Consider the following 21,112-nt stretch of genomic DNA (forward strand, 5'->3'; position numbering starts at 1 on the left):
CATTCTTTGGCAGCAAGACAGATGGTTTGACATTATGTATTGTCCAACTTAGATCTAACCCCAGTTACAAAGAGTGGCTTAACTGGAAGGTACAGCTTCTAATACTAACAGGGCTTGGAGTTCAATCTTTCAAGTAAAGAGTTAGAACAGTAACTCTAAACGCGATTCATCTTCTTTCTGCCGTATTAACTTTTCTAAGCCTCCCTGTTGGAAGGTGCTACCCACAATGGATATATTGTCATAACATAACCTTACCCCCACGAGAGTGAACTAAAAAAGAATAAACCCTTCCTGGTTCCCACCCCCCTCCCCAACTGTGGTGGCAGCAGCATGCAGGCAGTTGTATTAACCTACGATATTAGAGTCTACTCAAAATTGAAAAAGATGAAGGGCCCTAATGGTGGAAGGGAAGACGGCCGATGGGAGGCCTCGTGAGAGAAAGGAGACCCCACTTGAACTCAAAGTTCTTATAGTTATCTCTGAAAATGTCTGACATGCGTTCCAGGCTAAGTAATTTCCATAGGCAGGAGTGCCAGAGGGACTGGCGGCTGCCAAAGTAATCTCAGCTGCTCCAATACAAAGTCGCATTATCATTTTATCAGCTCTGGTCTGATGTTCTAGAGAGGAGTCCCGGAGTCCAAAAAGGACACCTGCCATAGTTGTGGGCATGGGGTATCCGAACACGTCCTTTATATGTGACAGAATTTCCTCCCAGAAGGGGCGAATAGTTGGGCAATCCTACCAGATATGCTGAAAGTCCCCAAGCAGTCCGCATCCCGACCAGCATCTATCTGAGGTGTTGGGAAAGATCTGCCTTAGCTTGGACAGGTGTCAGTACAAGTCCATCATATTCTTCAGGTGGGCTTCACGGAGTTCCGTGCAATGATTAAATCTTAAAATGTCGGACCACAAATGAGGCCATTCCTCATCAGTTATAGCTCACTGAAGTAAACCTTCCCACATGGATATATACCATGGGCGGGGGAAAGCGTGGTGGTGAGTAGGAAGTAATATATATGAACGAGATCACTCCCTTCATAGAGGAAGTCCTGGTGAGAAAGGCCTCGAATTTTGTGGGGGGCGAGTGGCTGCCCCGCGTATCGGAGGAGTAAGCGCCCAGCGTAGTAGTTGGGGGTAGTGGTTCCTTTCTGTGTTATCTATTCCATAATCATGCTTGCAGTTATCGAAAGTAAGGGGGGTCAAAGTTGTGGAATAGGTGTGTCAAGGCGAGGCATCCTCCCTCCCTCCATGCGTCAAAGAGCCCCTCGTGTAGGACTGGGGGAAATGCCGCGTTGGAATGGAGTGTTGTAAAGGGAGAGGGGATCGTAGTGGACCTGTCGTCACCTGCAACTGAGTCCCATACTTTTAAGGTGGTGCGCGTGGAGGTGCTGATGTACGTGTTCTTAGGTCTATCGCTTTTGGGTCACCAAATATGGTCCTCAAAGTCACACTACGATCCATATGCAACCAATACTTTTCAGATTCCTGCTGTGACCATTCTACCAAGACTCATAACTGTGGCCCTTTATAGAATAGATGGATGTCCGGGAGACTTACTACCCCCTCCCCACGGGAGAGGCGTAGTAGAGAGAAGGAGAAACGGGCGCGTCCGCCCTGCCAGATTAAGCGGAAGATCATGGCTTTCACTCGCCTAAAGAAGACCCCCTCTAATTCTATGGGTAAGGCCTGAAAAAAATACAGGAGCTTAGGAAGAAGATTCATTTTCACAGAGTGTATCCGGCTCAGCCAAGACAAAGAAATAGGTTTCCATCTGGTGAGGTCTGTTTGGATTCAAGTTAGTATGGGGGGGAAATTGGCAGCATATAACTTCTCTGCCGTTGCTTTCAGCTGGATTCCCAAGTATTGGATAGAGGAAGCAGCCTACGGTGCCTAAGGTGTAAGGGACTGGAGCCTGTGAACGTCCGTCTGCGGGAGGGTGAGGTTGAGTATGTATGATTTGTCTAAATTGATTTTAAAGCCCGCTACCGCTTCAAAACGTTCAAGCTCCGATTGCAAATGTGGAAGGGATGTGGCCGGTTCGGAAAGGGACAAAAGGACATTATCCGCAAATAAGGAGATTTTATGCGACTCCCCCGTAAACGGCAATCCCTGTATTCCAGGATTAGCCCTAACCGCTAGTGCTAATGGTTCAATGCTAAGAGCGAAGAGAAGAGGTGAGAGGCGGCAACCCTGCCTAGTGCCTCTAGAGTGAACGAAGGAGGAGGAATGTACCCCATTGACTGCCACCTTAGAGCGGGGAAGCAGATAATTGGCTCGGATCATGGTTAAATATTTGGGCGAAAAGCCAAATGCTGTAAGTGTGTGAAATAGAAATACCCAATCAATCCTGACAAATGCCTTCTACGCACCCACCCCTACTAAAACTGCTGGGATCTTGTTTCTGTTGGCCTTCTCTAGTAAATGTATAATTCAACGGGTATTATCGTGTGTCTGGCGACCCTTAATGAATCCGGACTGGTCAGGGTGTATGAGGGCAGGCATGAGATCATTTAGTCTTTTGGCTATAATAGAGGAATACAGTTTCGCGTCAAGATTTAGTAGGGCAATAGGCCTGTAAGAGGCACAGCGGTGAGGGTCCTTCCCCGGTTTAGGTCTTACAGAGATCGTGTCCTCGGACATGGTGATAGAAGTCTCGCCGCCCTCTGCGATCTTATTAAAAAGCCGTACAAGGTGGGGGCTAATGTCGGAGGAGAATGTCTTGTAAAAGATGGCGGTGTAACCATCAGTTCCAGGGGCTTTGTGGGGCTTCAGAGCTTTAATAGCAGAGGTAACCTCCTCCATGGTAATAGGGGCAGTGAGTACTTCGTTCCATTCAGTGGACACCCGTGGCAGGGGCAACGTCTGGAGATATTCTTGCTGTTTATCCGAGTCAAGAGTGTCCCTAGAGTTTAGAGTTTTGTAAAAGGAACCAAAGATCTCCGCCTTGTCCTCGTCTTTATGTGTAATGTCCCCGGAGGGCCCCTGAATGCCCCCTACATACTCTCTTTCTCGTTTATCTTTTAGTTGTCTGGCCAGGTATTTACCAATTTTGTTGCCCTGGTAGGATAGATGCCATAACTTAAGAAGTGTGAACGCTGCCCTATTGGTATAAATAGCCCGGAGTTCACCTCTGACCGCTGTCAGGTTGCGTAGGGTTTGTCTAGTGGGGTTCAGTTTATGAGTATTTTCAAGAGAAGACAATTGCACCTCTAGTTGTTCCCTCTCTCTACTGCGCTGCCTATTTAGTGCCGCATTGAGAGCAATACACTTCCCTCTAAAAACAGCCTTAAATGTGTCCCAGTTGGTATACTCCAATGTGTCCCCCGGCTTATTGAGAGCAAAAAGTTCAGTAATGGTTTCTCTGAATTTGGTACAAGAATTCTTGTCCCGAGCCAGCGATGCCGGGAAGTACCATCTGGGGGAGGTCGGGGCGTTTCCGTACCAAGTGAGACAGATAGAAAATGGGCTATGATCCGAGACTGACATGGGAAATATCTTGGCCTCCCGCAGGGTACCCTGTAAGGATTGGCTAATAAAAATGTATCTAGTCGGTCTTGTCCCGAGCCAGCGATGCCGGGAAGTACCATCTGGGGGAGGTCGGGGCGTTTCCGTACCAAGTGAGACAGATAGAAAATGGGCTATGATCCAAGACTGACATGGGAAATATCTTGGCCATCCTCCTCGGGGGGAGGCCCAGGAGCTCCAACCCTTCCTTTAGTTCAATGATGTGGTATCGCTTGTTCTGGAACTCAAAACTGAGCCCAAATGGTAGGTCCACCGGTATCTGATGTTGTCAGCTTGTAGTTTGGCGGTGACAGGCCTCAGCTTTTGTCTTCATGCCAATGCAGATGGCGCGACATCTTGATATATGGTACAGGGAATGATCCTAAAAGGAGATAGTGTCCTTCGATCTAGCCGCCTGTTGAACCGCCTCCTTGACCTTATAGGAGTGGAACTTTGCTAAAACCTCTCTTGGTCTCCTCTTATCTCCATTCTGTAAGGGACCCACCCAATGGACTCTGTCGAGCTTTATCTTGAGGGTCTTGGGGCTCAGGATCTCCGCGAAGAGTACCTCTATAGAGGCTTCTAGGTCCGACCCTTCCGACCCTTCCGCACCTTCCTCCAGGTCCCTGACCCGAATGTTCTCCCTCCGTGCTTGGTTTTCAAGATCCTCCACTTTGAGTTAGTCTGTTGTAACTGCTCCTTAAGAACACGGACATCTTCGCGTAGCTCGGTGGTGTGCTGCTCTTGTTCCTGGTGTTGCACATCCAAGTCCAACACTCTAGTGCCCACAGAGTCCACATCATGTTGGAGAGAGGTCAGACGGTCCGTCAGGTCAGATCGCAGTTGGTCAATGGAGGATTTGAGGTCCTGACAAAGCTTCGTACGTAGCTCAGTTTTAAAGTCTTTAAGCATGGTCATTAGATCCGTCTTCGTGATAGCCAAGGTTGACCCTTCCGTGTCTCCTCTCAGCGTCGGGAGCTTGTCAATGGTCGAAAAGAAGTCTGATAACTTTCTGGTCGTTTTGCTCGCCCCCTTCTTTGGCGGCATAGGGATGAGGCCCCACGAGTCTTCACAGCTCTGTCTAAGGTATTACAGAAACTCTGGGTCTAGCCTCAACTGGGACACAGGGGAATGCACGAGAGAGTTCTACCCTGCTTCTAGGCCTTCCCCCAGATCAGTAGCAGGTCCACTCCGGGCCCTCCACAGGTTCTTGTGGTCAGTGTCGGGCGCCGTCACAAGCGCCATGTTAGGAGGTGGGCGCCATATGGGAATGAGGTACTTTGGGTATGAAGAAGGCTGCATGTAGTATCCAGCACAGACCGGAGTGTCAAAGTAGGAGAGGCCTCCAGGAGATGTAGGGGCGACTCATCACAGAATATGAAGCCATGAGGCAGGGAGCCAGATGCAAAAGAGACTGTCGTTCGAGAGTCCCGTACAGGCGTATTCGTGGTCGTGCAGACTGGGAGACCACATGTGCTGGCAAGTGCTCATGGGGGTGGGATTTAGTCACTCGGTCCTGAGCATTTTCGCCGACAGACTTGTGATGGTCACAGAGGGAAATCACCACTCTTCCCCTCAAACGTACTCTTCACAATTACTTAGTCATGTATCCGCATGGAAAGGTAGGCATTTGATAAAGTTCGCCGCCATTTGAGGGCATTGCCGCCGCCATGTTAGAGTCAGCAAAATATGCTGTAACGCCCAGCAGTTTCCATCGCCTCCAGGGCCCTTCAGCGCGCCTCGCGGGGCTCACTGCTGTTATTCTCAAGGCGCTGGTATGTCCGTAGAGAGTCTGTAGACGAGACGTTGCTCCGAGGGGTCGGGCCGTCTCTCATCACGGCCGAACTCCGGCCACCATCTTGGCCCTCGCTGGTTTCCCCTCCGGGAGAAGTCGCCGCCGAATAAAGCCCGTGCAGGCACTCCTGAGACAGCAAATTACCCTCCACCGGTGCCTCACATCATCCGACGCTAGTAGGTTCTGTTTTCGGATGATTCTGCTTCGGGGAGCCGCCGAAAATTGCCCAGAGAAAGCGCGTGGACCGGGAGCCGAGAGAGTCTACGTCTGCTCGGCCATCTTGCCCGGTCACGCCCCCCCCAATCCTTGTGTTTTGATGCTGTATGGGAACCAGTTCTATTGCATGTTTTTGCAAGAGGGAGACAACTTCTTGCTTGAGAAGCGTAAGATGTTCTGTGGACATTGGACGCTGTTTGGGGGGTATATAGGGTGGGGTAGAATTGAGTTCCAGGCAGTACCCGTACTGAATAATTTGTCTTATCCACCTGTCTGTGGTGATGGAATTCCATACAGGTAGGAACTGGGATAGTCTTCCCCCGACTGGAGTGGAATGGTCTGGGGGGAGTGGAAGGAAGTCACTGTTTTGTTGTAGGGGAGGTGCGGGTATTAGAACCATGCCCTCTCCCTCTGTTGTTGTTGCCTCTGTAACTCCCTCTAAAATAACCTCTGTTAGGGGAAGTTTGAGTGGGGTTTTTATTAGTGGAAGTGGTCTTGGAGGTGCCCCTATAAGAGGAGCGACGGAAAGAACCTTGTCCTTTTTCATCTTTTCTAAAGATGTGTCCACAGTGGGTCCAAACAAGTGTTCCTGATCTAAGGGTTGATTGAAGATGGTAGACTGCACCTCTTGCTTAAAACCCGATATGCAAAGCCACGCATGTCTACGTAATAACACGCTTGTATTAATTGCGCGGGATGCTGTATCTGCAGCATACAGGGCACATTTTATTGAGGTGTTCGTGATTAACTTTCCCTCTTGTACCCATCTGAAAGATGTTGCATGAGTTTTTCAAGCTCATCATGGTGAGCCCTGTCGTACCTTGCAAGTAAAGCTTCTGAGTAGGCAATGCGCCAGAAGTTTGCTGCCTGGGACGCAACCCTTTTACCTGATGCGTCTAGGAGCTTCGACTCTTTGTCTGGCGGAGGGGCATCTCCTGTGGTTTGAGAATTTGCCAGTTTGCGGGCATTTGCCACTACAAATGAGTCCAGAGGGGTTGACCTTTAATATAAGCTGGATCGCTTGGAGCTGGCTTGTATTTTTTCTCAATCCTAGGATTAAGCACCCTAGCCCTGACAGGATCTTTAAAAACCTCAGGGACATGTTTAGTCATTCCCTTGAGCATAGGGAGAGTTTTTGACATTTTTTGTGGCTGGGAGAATGTCTCTAATAAAAAATCGTCCTCTAGAGGGTCTGAATGGAGTTGAACCCCATGGTATTGCGCAGCTCTATTTATCAATTGCGCAAACCCTAGATTATCATCTGGGGGGGGGGGGTCTGAAGGGATATAAATCTGACGCAGGCACATCTGGGACATTGTAATCGTCCCAAGAGTCATGAGGTGGGGTACTGTGTGTATCATCATCAGTATCTGTGTGATGTGGGTCTTTTCCCTCATCCTCACCCCCTATATCTTCCTCATCCTCTTGTGGTGCAGGTGAAATAGGAGGCACTGGAGAGTGTGCTGGAGAAGGTATAATGTTCGCTGGTTGTGGAGGTGGAGAGAAAGGCCTCATAGGTGAGGTTGATGAGTCTTTTTTCTTGGAGCGTATCTCAGGAGTTTCTGAGGTGTCCAATTTTCTCTTCTTAGGTGGTATGAAGGTGACTTGGACAGTAATGAGGTCAATATGGAGTGTTCTTTGCTTAGGATCTGGTGAATCTGGATGGAAAAGTTCTTTGGATCCGCTGTCTTTTTTCAGCGCCGAGGACTTCAGCTCCGAGTGGTGATTTGGCCAGTTTACCTTAGCTTTAGGAGGGGTTTTTGTCTCCTTTTGCTTAGGTGGAGTTTTACACTCCAAAGATTTAGTTGTTTTTTTCTGCTCAGAGGGCTTGGATTGAATTTGTTTCGGTGCCGAAGAGTCTGTTAGTTTTGGTTTCGCTTTAGGTGCCGAAGGTCGACGGGACCTTGGTTTTATGTTTCGGTGCTGAAGATGGTTTCTCGGCACCGTGGTGTGGCTGGCTCGATCCCGAGCTGCCTGAAGGCTTTGCGGGCTTCGGAGCCGGGCCCGGAGACGGGGCTTCTGAAGTCTTGTTTCGGTGTCGACCTAGACCCGAAGGTGAAGGTGTTACCGGAGCCTTTTGTGTTTAAGGGGTAGGGGCGTCGACGTCAGTACTCGCGCTCCGTTGACCTGGGTTAATCATCAGGTCTTCTGAGTCCGAATCGTCGGCTTTGGAGATGCTGGCCTGTTCATCTCCTGTCTCTAGTTCCGGATCTTCGGTGCCTGCCTCAAAGATGTCTTCCGGCGCCAAAACTGTTGATCTGGACATTTCGTGACGTCAAGCTCGACAATCACGTATGGTCTTCTTAGACCTGAAAGAGTCACAGGCCTGGCAGTGTCGACTCTCGTGTTCTAGCGAGAGACAAAAGTTGCAGACCTCGTGGAGATCTGTTTGTGGGAATTTAGCCCACACTTGCATTTTTTAAATGGAGTCCTTTCCATATGCTGGTTGATGGCGCCGATCACCCCAACAACGGCCCACGTCGTCGACCGGACCTGAAAAATTCTTTGGAACTGGATACACTTCGAGAGAGATCGCAATCAAAACCATACCGTCGATCGGTGCGAGTTTTGCGCGTCGAAGGGGAAACGAAGCGACGTCGACCTGGAGCGCTGCAAATTACATCCGAATCGGATGGCAGAAAAAAACAGTCTAAGGATGGAGTTGATGTCCATGCGCACTACTAACCAAAGGAGTCACCTATCTTGTGACTACAAAGACTTCTACAATAACAAAGTGCAAACATCCGTGCCCAACACCAGATGGCCATCTATGCAAAAGTATGCGATCTACAGCTCATATGCCTCAAACATATTCTTTATGTTTTCAAATTTCATGTCTTATGGTTGCTCAAAAAGTATTTGTCGCATTGAGGGTTGAAACGCAGTTGATGCACCTCTGGTAAATTGGGATACAGCATTGATTGTGTTCTGTTCCAGTTGTAATGCGCAACTTTAATGAACTGGAAACCCTTTGCCACTGTGATTGTCTTTTGTTTATTCTGTAAATTTGTATATGTTTATCTAGTGTAACATGGTGAGCACAAATTGTCTGTTTGTATACTGTATTGTGTTGTTATTCTTGTAAAAAAATGAAATAATAATTTTAATTGTTTTGAAGAATCTCTTTTATGGGTACCTTTTTCTTTTTCCTTGTTTTTCGGTTTGACATGTTTGTGAAATAATTATTTTCCTGGAACCACTGTAGCTTTCACATTGACCACAAAGACAAGGCAGGAGAGGCAGTGGCAGCACAACTGATCATAGAGGGAAGGAGAGAGCGGGAAGGGACATGCCAACTGACGATGGAGGGCAGAAGGGAGTGATCAGGAGAACAGACTGACAACGCAGGACAGGGGTGACAAGGGTAGGCCAACAAGCGGACCACATAGGGAAGGCGTGAGAAGCAGTGGCAGTACAACCTAACAAGCAGGGCAAGTGGGAGGGGGAACAGCAACAGGAGGGCAGTAAGGAGGGGCAGTGGAAACACAATATAACAAGGAAGGCAGGAAGGAGGGAGTAGGGGTAGGGGTAAAGACTCAGACAATGGAGGGCAGGGGCAGCAAGCTGACTACACATGGCAGATGGGACGGGTCGTGTGAGCCTAATGGACCACACAGGGTGGGTGGGAGAGGCAGTGGTAGCATAACGAACCATGGAGAGCAGGACGGAGGTGGCAGGCACATGTACACGGGCAATAGAGGGCAGGGGGGGGAGGCAAGGGCAGCAAGATGACCACAGAGGGCAGGCAGAATGGGAAGTGGCAGCACAACGGACCATGGAGGGCAGGGGCCCACACAAGGATACCTGAGGGCAGGAGCAGCAAGATGGTCATGAATGGCAGGCAGCAGGGGCAGTGGAAGCACAATGTACCATGGCGGGCAGGAGGGAGGGGATAGAGCATGCACATGGCCATGTAGGGCAAGATGGAGGAAATAGGGGTAGAGACTGACAACAGAGGGGTGGAGGGACTGAGGCACTGGCAGGGACAACAAGCTGACCACGCAGGGCAGAACAGAGGGGCAATGGCAGCACAACGGAACATGTATGACAGGCAGGACGGTTAGTAGCAGCACAACAGACCATGGTGGGCAAGAGGAAGGGGGCAGGAGTATGAACAAAGGACTATGGATTGCAGAAGGTAGGGGTTTGACTCAGACAACAGGGAGAAGGGGGCAGGAGCTGGGGCATCAAGCGGACCACACAGGGTGGGCAGGAAGGGCAGCCATTGGCAGCTACTATGGGACAGTGGTGGTGAAGTGGGTGAGAGAAGGGGGGGGAGAGTGAGGGCACGTAAAGAAATTGCACTAACCTGGACACCGCTTCTCCTCTGTTCTTCTGTCGATGACACAGCAACAGGAAGGACCCGGGCTCCCAGTCTCTCCCAGCCAATAACTACACTGCTGATAGCGCCGTGATGGGTCTGAGGGCGGTGGTTCGGCGCTCAGAGAGTGAGTGGAAGCAGCCTGGGTGGAGAACATGCAAAGTGCACATGACGGTTGGCTGGCTGGAGATGGCCGGCAAAATCGCCATACGCACTTAATACCACTCCTCCCGATACTGGCTAATAGCCCTGCCAGACCCCCCAAAAATGGGCCAGTTTTGTAAAATAAAATTATAATACTGCTGTGTTATTAGAATTGTGTTTTTTGTGTGGGGTGACGCTCCTCCGCCTTAGCCGAGGAGCCGCTGCTGGGGGCAGCAGCAAAACCGACCTTGGCAGGTAGGATGGAGGGGCAGCCCAATGGTCCATAGAGGGGGGATAGGAGCATGGACTAGGATGGTATAAGGTAGTGGGAAAGGAGCAGGGATGAGCAAGTAAGCAGGCTATGCTGGGTAGGCGGGAGGGGCAGTGGCAGCATGTCAGACTGCCTTGGGCAGGCACGAGGGGCAGTGGGAGCTCAATGCACTATGGAGGTTCAAACTGAGGTGGCATGGTGGATGAAAAAATGACAGCTTGGGAGGCGGTTGAGTGATCGCCAGTGGCTGAGATTAATTCAAGCACTCCATACATTAGCTAAACCTAGCTGATGAGCGAAATCAGTACTGGGTTGCTTGTGTTCCAGTTCAGGGAAGAACTGGCCTGGCAGATTGGGCTGGGATGGACTGTTCCCAATGGAGCACGGCCAAAACTGATTTGCATATGGCTTGGCCCAAACTGAGGTGGCATGGTAGGTGAAAAAATATGGATTGGGATACTGCTGAGCGATTGTCAGATGTTGTTGAGATTAATTCAAGAATTCCATTGATCACTACTTTTTTTATATCTAATGGACCATGGAGGGCAAGAGGAAGGGGAGAAGAGGCGCAGAAAACAGATTGCATCGGGAAGCATGGCAAAGGCAGTAAGCTAACCACAGACGGCAAGCGGGAAGGCCAGTAGCAGCACTTCGGATCATACAGGACCACAGGGAGGAGGCAGGAACATGAGTTCTAATGACAGATGGTAGAGAGGAAGTGCGCCAGGGCAGCAGCAAAGAATGTATGACAAGCGGGAAGGGCAGTGGCAGAAGAAATGCCACACAGGTCAGAAGGGAGGGGACAGGGCACAAAGTAGGACATGGAGTATTGGGGCAGCAGGTTGAAAATGGGACCATGGGGGGAAAGACCTGCAGGAGGAAGGGTGCAGGGGCTAGCACACAAAGACTGAATGGCAGGGAGGAGGGGTGCAGGCATAGCAAGCTGATCATGCAGAACAGGCTGGCAGGGGCAGCAAGCCATCCACAGAGGACTGGCGGAATGGGTTATGGGCAAGCAGCTGGCCAACAAAACAAGTGGTGACATACCGCTGGTTAGCAATCCCTGGTAAATCCAGACACCACTTCCACATGATGATCACTCACAAAGGCCACTTAAGTTATGTAATTCTGAATTATGCATTTAGTGCACTTGCTATATATTTGACCCCCCCCCCCTATCTAATAGTCACCATTCTATGACCTTAAACAACATTAATAAATATTACTGGCCATCCCAACAAGTAACATCAGATCAGGGGGGAGTAAATAGGGCATGGTTTTCGCTTGAAAGATGTGAGGCCCTTGGAACAAGTTTGTATGCACTTACTCAGCAACCGGTTGGCGGTTCCTACTATCAACAAGCATCGGTCTCGCATTTGTGAAAGTTAGAGTGTTTTGCCATTTGTTTGTAGTGGAGTGGATGTGTTTGTAGTGGAATTATGTGGTTTGAATCTGAATTGTTAGGTGTGGAATTGTGTGGGGTACTTTCATGTTCAGAATTAAGTAATCCTAGATGACTGCACTATGCTGTAAATACTATCAAACCTTGATCCAATGATTTTAAAAGCACTGCAAAGTATTTTATGGCAGCAAAATCCTTCACTATGGCTGAAATTTAAAGACTCAGGCCAGCTTTGTGTGAACTACTGGTTGCGTGTCTACACTCATCAGATTTCCTTGTTTTTAATTCCTATAGTCTGATTAAAAAACTGCATGGGGTGCTGCCCATATACAAGAGGGAAGCTCTGCTTCCTCTGGTGGAAGCACAATTAAGTTAAGTGCTTAAACCAGAGCACTCCTCCCTTTCAAAGTGAAGAATGCTCCATGGTGAGCTACATTCAGTATAGTAAAAAGGGAAAGGGTGTGTGAGATATCTAGATAATCTTGTTTCACCTTTTAATGAAGTTACTGGAAGCCTTAATCATCCACCATCCACATTTTAGATGCGTGGTTCAAGCACCTGTACTATGCATATACTCTATACATGCCAAAGCTATGCCTGCAGTTGGTACTTCCAAGAAGACAATGAAGACAGCCATCATCTTGTGAACCTCAGTCATAGAGCTGTGGATCAGAGCTAATGAGGAATGTCACTTCCTAAGTGCTATGTTCTACTAATGCAGCCATCCACCAAACAGATATATGTTTACCCAGCAAACAAATATAAATGTCAGAGGCAATTGCTGATTAAATTAAAAATAGTTACCCATATAGAATATGTACAAAATAATTTGAGCTTCAATGCAGATCCAATAAGAAACACACGCAGTGCTTTCATTTACAAATGTGCTTCAGATTAAAGGTTATTGAATAAGGTCACAAATGCTGTTTTGTGGTTCCACTGTTCTTCCACATTTTTGTCAGGGCTGCTTTTGGTTCCCAGACAGGCCCTGGTGGTAATGGAAAAACACAAATATGAGCTATTGCTGGGAATCAGCCCCCGGTAATGTGTGAATAGATCTAAGAGGCTAAAACAACGGGTACAAGGCACTCAACAACAGAGAAGCAAGTACTGAGAACTCGAACGGTTGTTATGGTGTGATGATGAATAACGAATAGTTTTCTTACCTGTCGGTGTAGTTTTGCAGCTTGAAGATCTTTCTGGATTCACTATGCTGAGCATTATTCCGCGGTCTTGTGGTTGGGTCCGGATTCGTAGTCTTTTCTTTGTTTTTTTTGGGGTTTTTTTGTAGCCCAGGTGGGCATCGGCGTCACACTCCCTTGGGTGCATTTCCGGTGACGTCGGCATGCTTCCTGCGGAAGCTCCCACTCTTGGGCGCCATCTTCGGGTTCTTTTTTTCCGTGTTTCTTTCGTTTCCGAAGTCATGGCAATGTTCTATTTAGGTGATATTTTACCGCTTTGTACTATTAAAGTCCTTCCTTCTTTAACCACCTCTTCTCTCTCCAGCCTCATCTTTCTGGCGGAGGTGGGTGGGTTCGCTAGTGAATCCAGAAAGATCTTCAAGCTGCAAAACTACACAGACAGGTAAGAAAACTATTCGTTTTGCAGCGTGAATCTTTCTGGATTCACTATGCTGTGCATAGATTTTGTAGCGGTTTCTCATCTCTGTGGCGGCTGGGTGGAAGATGAGCGTTGGTTATTGAATATGTGCTGTAGCACCCTTTGTCCGACTTGTGCTTCCTTGTTCATCTGTATGTCCACACAGTAGTGCTTTGTGAACGTGTGCACCGAAGCCCATGTTGCCGCTAGGCATATGTCTTCTATGGGTGTGTTAGCCAGGAAGGCTATTGTAGCACCCTTTTTCCTAGTGGAGTGGGCACGTGTCCCCTCTGCTAGCTCTTGTCCTGCACGTTTGTGGCAGAGTTGAATTGTCTGTGCGATCCACCGTGCAATAGTCTTTTTGGTTACTGCCTTTCCCATGAAACTGTTGGCGAATGACACAAAGAACTGTTTTGATTTCCTGTGTCCCTTCGTCCTCTCAATGTAGTGCATGACTGCCCTTCTGGCGTCCAGGGTGTGCAGAGCCCGCTCTGCGCTAGTTGTTGGTTTTTGGAAAAAGCTCGGTATCTGTATAGACTGGTTCATGTGGAATTTGGATACCACCTTCGGCATGAAGTGTGGGTCAGTCCTCATCACAACCCTATCATTGTGTATTTGTATGTAGGGTTCTTGTAGCGTTAGCGCCTGAAGTTCGCTTACTCTTCGTAAGGACGTTATTGCAACCAGGAAAGCTGTTTTCATAGTTAGCATCTTTAGGGAGGCCTTGTGAAGTGGTTCAAAGGGTTCCTTCATGAGTTCCGTTAGGACTATGTTTAAGTTCCATGCAGGTGGCGGCACCCGCTTGGGTGGCGCGATCCTTTTCGCTCCTTCTAGGAATCTTTTCACCACCTGTGATGTGAAGAAACTCCTGCACGTCTCTCCCCTTGTGTAGGCGACTATCGCTGCCAAGTGAACTCTCAACGAGGATGAGCTAAGGTTCTTTTCCAGCAAGTGTGTCAGGTACCTTAGCACTGTGGAGTCCTTCTTCATTTTATTGTGAAGTCTCTCTTTCCTGCACCACATTGGGAATCTTTTCCATTTCGCAACGTAGCACTTCCGAGTGCTGTGGCTACGTGCCTCCCGAAGGACCCTCAGGGTGCTTTCTGGTAATCTCAAATGTGCAAACTCTATGTCCTCAGGAGCCACGCTACTAGGCTCAGGCTCTCTGGCTCTGGGTGTAGCACCTCTCCGTTCTGCATGGAGAGTAGGTCTTTCCTCCTGCCGAATCTGTGGTGTGCACACTGTGTCATCTCCATGATCTGCGAGTACCATGTCTGTCTGGCCCACTGTGGCGCGACCAGTATCAGGGTCATGTTGCTCGCTCTGCACTTGCTCAGCACTCTGTGCATCAGTGGTATCGGGGGAAAGGCGTAAGCAAATGTCCCGGACCAATCTATCCATAGGGCATTCCCCAGTGACCCCTCCTCGGGCTGTCTGGATGCGAAGTTTTGGCATTTTGCATTCCGGCGTGTGGCAAACAGGTCCACTAATGGTGTTCCCCATCTGTCGAACAGCCACATTGTCTCCTGAGCATTGAGCTCCCACTTGTGGGATGCAGATGTCTGTCTGCTGAGCCAATCTGCCTGTATGTTGTCCTTCCCTGGTAGGTGTATGGCTAGCAGGTCTATTTTGAGAGGGATGGCCCATCTCCATATCTCCTGCGCCAGCGTTGAGAGCGGGGCGGACTGTGTACCCCCCTGCTTGTTGATGTAGAACATCGCGGTGGTGTTGTCTGTCTGTAGCAGCACCTTGTGTTTGTACAGTCTTGTTTGGAAAGCTTTCAGTGCAAGGAAGATTGTCTTCAATTCTAGGTAATTGATGTGCCTTGTCGCATCTGTTGGCGTCCACAGTCCCCTCACCTTGAGCTCCTCCATGTGAGCGCCCCATCCCTTCAGGGATGCGTCTGTGGTGATGGTCACTGTTGGCGTTGGGGGTGTTAGAGGCTTTCCCCTTGTTATGTTCTCCATGGCCCACCATGTCATCTCCTTCTGCACTGCGTGCGTCACAACCACTAGATCCTCCCAACTGCCTGTAGCTTGTGACCATTGTTCCTGTAGCCATTCTTGAATGGGTCTCATGTGGAGACGTACATTGGGTACCAGGTGTATGCATGATGCCATCATCCCCATGATCTTGCTCGCAGTCCTCACTGTCCGAGCTTGTCCCTTCCGTTAGAGGCGAGTTTCCTTCACCAGCGCCCTCGCCCTCTTCTCGCTGGGGAACACCTTGCCCTGTAAGGTGTTGATCTGTGCTCCCAGGAAGATCTTCACTTGTTCCGGCTTCATTGATGATTTCTTCCAATGGATGGAGAACCCCAGGCTTATGAGCGTGCTCGTCACTGTATGTGCGTGCTGCTTGCATTTCTGGTATGAATTTGCTTTCACCAACCAGTCGTCGAGGTAAGGGTATACGTGTATTCCTTGCCTTCGTAGGTGCGCTGTGACTGCAGCGAGGCACTTTGTTTAGACCCTTGGTGCTGATTTTAGCCCAAAGGCTAGTGTCGTGAACTGGTAGTGGCTTTCTCCGATGGTGAACCTGAGCATATGCTTGTGCTTTCTGTTCATTGGGATGTGCAGGTAGGCGTCTTTGAGGTCTATTGTGACCATGAAGTCCCCGATCTGCAATTGCGGGAGCACCTCTTGCAGGGAGGTCATTTTGAATTTTTGCGTTCTTATGAATTTGTTCAGGAACCTTAGGTCCAGAATGTGTCTCATTGTCTCGTCTACCTTTGGCACCAGGAAGTACGTTGAGTATATTCCTGTGTTTCTTTCCTTGAAGGGTACCCGTTCTATGGCCTGCTTCCGCAGGAGTTCCTTTGCCTCTTCCTTAAGACACTCTAGCTGTTTGCTTGCTAGTTGTTTTCTCCTTGGTTTTCTGCTTATTGGCCTCCCCTCCAACTCTATGCAGTAACCGAATTGGATGATGTTGAGGATCCATTTGTCTGATGTGATTTTTCTCCATTCCTGGAGGTAAAATCTTAACCTTCCTCCCCCTGGTGTTATGTGGTCGTAGATGTCTAGCTTGTCTTGATCCCTCTGTACATGCTGCCCCCATGGATCCTTTCTGTGTGTGGGCACACAGAGTTTTTTGAAGTCACTTAGAGGCGGGCTGCTGTCCCCCTCTTCTATTCTGGCCACGTCCATTTCCTCTCCCTCGAAAGGACCGGCCTCTTAGTTGGTATTGCCAGGACTGCTTCTGCTGACCCTGCTGGGCCTGCGAGTCTGTCTGGTGCGTTTGTTGGAAAGCCTGGTGTGATGTACCTGGCTGATTTCCACCTCTCCCGCCAGGCCTCCGTGACGGTGTTCCCCTTTTGTTGCCTCTGAACTGCAATGCTCCCATGGACCTTGCGGTTTCGTTATCTTTCTTCAATTGGCTGAGCTTCTCATCCACTGTTGTTCCGAAAAGCGTCTCGTCGTTGAACGGTGTGTTCAGAATGCTGTGTTGCACCTCTGGTTTGAAACCTGAGATCCTTAGCCATGCGTGTCTTCTTTCAGTGACCCCTCTCATCATGAGCCTGCTGGAGGTGTCTGCTCCATCCAGGGCCGTCTTAAGGCAAGAATTTGCTGCGTTCTTCCCTTCTTTAACCAGTTTTTCGGCCTTCTGCCTGGCATCCTGGGGCAGGTCCTTCACCAACTGCCCCAGCTCCTCCATGATCTGGTACATGTGTCTGTTTATCAGGGCGTTGGAGTTAGCCATGCGCCAGTGGGTCGCGGCATTCCGTTCGATCCTTCTGCCCACCAGCTCCATCCTTTTGCTCTCCTTATCCGGTGGTGGTCCAGAGGTAGTGGGTACGTTAGCCCTCTTCCTTGCTGTGGCCGTGATAATGGAGTCTGCGGAGACCATCCCCTGAATGTAGGATGGGTCTTTTGAGGAATGTTTGTATTTTTTCTCTGTTCGGGGAGTTACTGCCTTGCATGTTGCGGGTTCCATGAATGCTTCCTTCCCCTGGGCCAAGACGCTGTCGAGCATTGGCAGGTACTGGCTCCTAGTTTGTGTTGGGATCAATGTCTCCAGAAGGAAGTCTGCTTTCTGCTTCTCTTCATCGAGCTTCAGCTTGAATGCCGCTGCGGCAGACCTTATCACCGAATTGTAGGCCCCGATGTCGTCCGGCGGCGAGGGCCTCGAGGGATACGTGTCGACCGCCTCCTCCGGGCTGTCGGTCTCGACATCCATGTAATCCACCTCCTGTAGGTCAGAGGGGGCCGACTCTGCGTCCGTCCTGCTGTCCTCTTCCTCCCCATAGTTGTAGCTATCGTAGGGATTCTCGTACTCTTCCTGGTCGTCGACCACCTCGACGTCCGGGTCTTGTTCTTGTTCTTCGGTGACCTCGTCTTCCTCCTCGACCACCTCCACCACCGGTGGCTTGGTCTTGTGAGGGATCGTGAAAGCTTTCATCTTTGCGTCGAATTCTTTCTTCCGCTGCACGATGTTTTCCATTTCGGCTTCGAGGCGCCTTCTCTTTTTCTCCATCTCGGCCGCGTGTTCCGCGTCGGATGGTTCGGCCGCTCTTTTTGGCGGCTGGCTCGGCGTCGTGCTTTTCGGTGCCGAAGTTTTCGACGTCAACGTCGAACCGGATTTCGGGTCTCTTGTCGGCGTCGGTAGTTTAGGGTCCTTGTCCCTCGGCGTCGATCGATCCTTTTCGGGGACGATTTTCGACAACTTCTGCTGTTCAACAGCTCTCGGCGCCGGGGACTCCTTCTCAGAGGATCCGCTGGGCCTGTGAGTACTCGCGGACGCCTGGTGCTTTGGCGTCGGCGCTTTCGAGGCCTTGCCCTCGTTTTTTCGAGACTCAGAGTCTCTCGGGTTCTTGGGGGCCGGAGAGTCTCCTACCTTATCAGAAGTCTTCGTGTAATCGGTCTCTACGACCGTGTAGCTGTCGTCTTTGGCGGCAGCGTTGTCCTCTTCCTCGGAAGACATCCCCAGGTCGTGGAGGGACGGAGTCGGGGCCTTCCCCTGCAGGGTGGCGTGCGCTACCCTCTGTCTCTCTCTCACACGAAGGGTCTTCGGGGTGAAGGCGGAGCAGGCGTTGCAGTCCTCGCTTTCGTGATTCACCGGTAGACAAAGGTTGCATACCGGGTACTGGTCCTTCTGCGCGTACTTGTGGTGGCAGTTACGGCAGAACTTGAACGGCGTGTTGTCCATCATCGTGCGCTCAGGGCCTCCCTGGTCGCGTGTTCGTCGACGGTCGTCGAGGATCTCGATGAATTCGCCTCTTCCTTTGCTGACTCCTCGTCGATGAAGTCCCCTGGAGTCTTCTGATGACCTTCCTTGGTGATTTCTGTCTTTTCTTCTCTTCTTTCTCCAAAAATGTCTGGAGCCCAACGGGAACGATCCAGACCCGACCGCAGAAAAAAAGAATCTGAAGATGGCGCCCAAGAGTGGGAGCTTCCGCAGGAAGCATGCCGACGTCACCGGAAATGCACCCAAGGGGGTGTGACGCCGACGCCCACCTGGGCTACAAAAAAAAAAAAAAACCCAAAGAAAAGACTACGAATCTGGACCCAACCACAAGACCGCGGAATAATGCACAGCATAGTGAATCCAGAAAGATTCACGCTGCAAAAGGAGAAATACTCGCACAGAGAGTTCAGCAACATAAAATGTGGCATGAGACAGAACCACAGTAACAAATAAGTCCCAGAAAATTAAGACAAATCCTGGTCCAGATAAGCGCCTCACATATTGGGTAGAAAAATGTGAGGGTTCCTCTGTAAAACATAAACAACAAATATAAGCATTCCTTTGTCGTTTCAACATCGCTCCTGTTGATACACGTGCAAATTATCAATATTGAGGGGACAGGGTAATAACAGCAAGTGAAAGAGGGGCTGAGGGTGAGAACAGAACGACTCTGCACCCTTCCCACTCCACAGTTTTGTATATATAGATAATGTATGTTAAGTACAGGAGTGCAAAAATCTGCTTGGTGCCGTGGGGGAACCGTGTGCATCAGTTACTAATTGACCAAACTTAAATGTGGACCCAGGCAGAAAGGAGCTATTATAAAACAGCGTACCCACTGCTGTTGGCTGGGGCTTCCTTCTAAAACACATATAGCCGAAGTTCAGTGTTGTCTGCCTTGTGGCTGGATAAGGAGTAGGCGTTCTGAGGCACTGGAAATACACAATTGCCATAGCATAGGCCTGTCTGCACTGCAGTCTGATCCGAACAGGCCTGTACCGACAACATAAAGCACGCATGGATCACCCCCTTTACCAGTGACTGAGTCACGCAACCGCCAGTGATAGGACTGCTTTGCTCCCACTGTTTGACCTTTTGTGAGTATTTCTTTTATGTACATACGTTTGCTTACACTCCTTATTGGAATACATCGGTGGTTTTTGCTTCAGTCCCATGGCATCTCAGGATTATGATTTTTCACTCAAACTAAACTGCTTGAAATATAAAAAATGATCCACACACTTGTATTAGAGTCAGCAAACTAATCATGGAGTTCGTGTGACATTTAGGAATCACTTGCAGGACGTCGGAGTTAATACTTCAAAATACTTTTATCGAGGACTCCTCAGATGCCAAACTAGTAGGGAATGTTCCAAGTGGGGGTTGGGTTGTCCGGAGAAGGTGCTTTAAATGCCTGATGAATGGCGGCTGTGTTGTTTAGAGCCGGAGTTAGGAGACATCGAAATGGTCCGCTGCGAACAAAACCGGTCAAAACAAGTTTCTCCAACAATACATATAATATCATTATGACCTTGTAATAGCAGTAAAATATTTTGCAAACCTATTCTTTTCTGAGCCAAGGCACACCTGATTTTTAGCTATGTTTGCACTATGCAAATGCAACATATATACATACAAATACATACATGCATCAAAATATTTCCCCAGTGAGACATTGTCTATCGTACAACCTAGACCCATAACTCAAGCATACAGATGAAAACATTCCAAGTCATGTCTACCTAAAGAAGGGAAAGTTTTATTCCTTGACAGAAATCACAGTACCATAAAATTAAATGAGGTTAACTACCTATGGATTGTAACTGGACTTTTGTAGCTATGATGACAGTAACAGGCTGCTTAAAATCATAAGGCATGTTGATGTCTATGCCAGCAACAGACACTTTTCTCCTTCTCTTAATTTTGCACTTAACACATAATTTTTGTGTTGTTACCTTTCCTTGCACGTTTGTCAAGCCAAGGGTAAATTCAAGTCTGATGGAGATCATAATCTGCAGATTGAGAGTTATTGTCTACACGTTTTCAAACATGGAGGCATTCATTAGCACTGTAGCAAGACAAGTAAGTTGCTTAAATACAAGTGATGGATTTGGACCAGGGGTCTCCAACGAGTAGCTCGGGAGCTAGTGGTAGCTCGCCAAAACTTTCCAACTAGCTCTCGGAGGAGAAGTCAAGCCCAATTTCAAATTCAGAGAGTTGGTGCCTATTAAAGAAGACAGCACTGCTCATCTCTAGACCCTTAGAGTGACAGCCAACCAAACCTAGGGTAGTAACTCATACTCATACAAGTGGCAGGCCTATAGGGCCTGCCACTTGACAGTCTGTATCCAATCTCAATATAACTAAGCCACAAGGAGATTGACCATGTAAAAGTCCCTGCTTTATCCGTCACAACACGTGTGTGAACAGTGGACCATAAAAGAAGTATGGCAGTAATAGCCTGAGCAGTAATCAGTGCTGACTCACCAAAGTGTGGGACTGCAGGAGTCAGAGTGAGAATGTGGCAGTTGGGTGCATGATCAGCTCAAGACCTGAGGAGAAGAGGGCATGATCCAGACCAGAGAAAGTTAAGAGATTCATCAGCATGTGTGTGCTTCCATAATAAAAACTATTGCTTCCTGAAAGCTACGCCTGGTGTCAAGGTCCACCAAATGTGTA

General features: G+C 49.1%; 1 protein-coding gene across 3 annotated transcripts in view; it reads right to left on the minus strand.

Moving 5' to 3' along the window:
- BDP1 (BDP1 general transcription factor IIIB subunit) overlaps positions 1-21,112 on the minus strand; it is a 1,449,812-nt gene that overhangs the window by 286,128 nt on the left and 1,142,572 nt on the right. The window lies entirely within an intron of this gene.

Source organism: Lissotriton helveticus, chromosome 2_1 (assembly GCF_964261635.1).
Source record: "Lissotriton helveticus chromosome 2_1, aLisHel1.1, whole genome shotgun sequence".
NCBI lineage: Eukaryota > Metazoa > Chordata > Amphibia > Caudata > Salamandridae > Lissotriton > Lissotriton helveticus.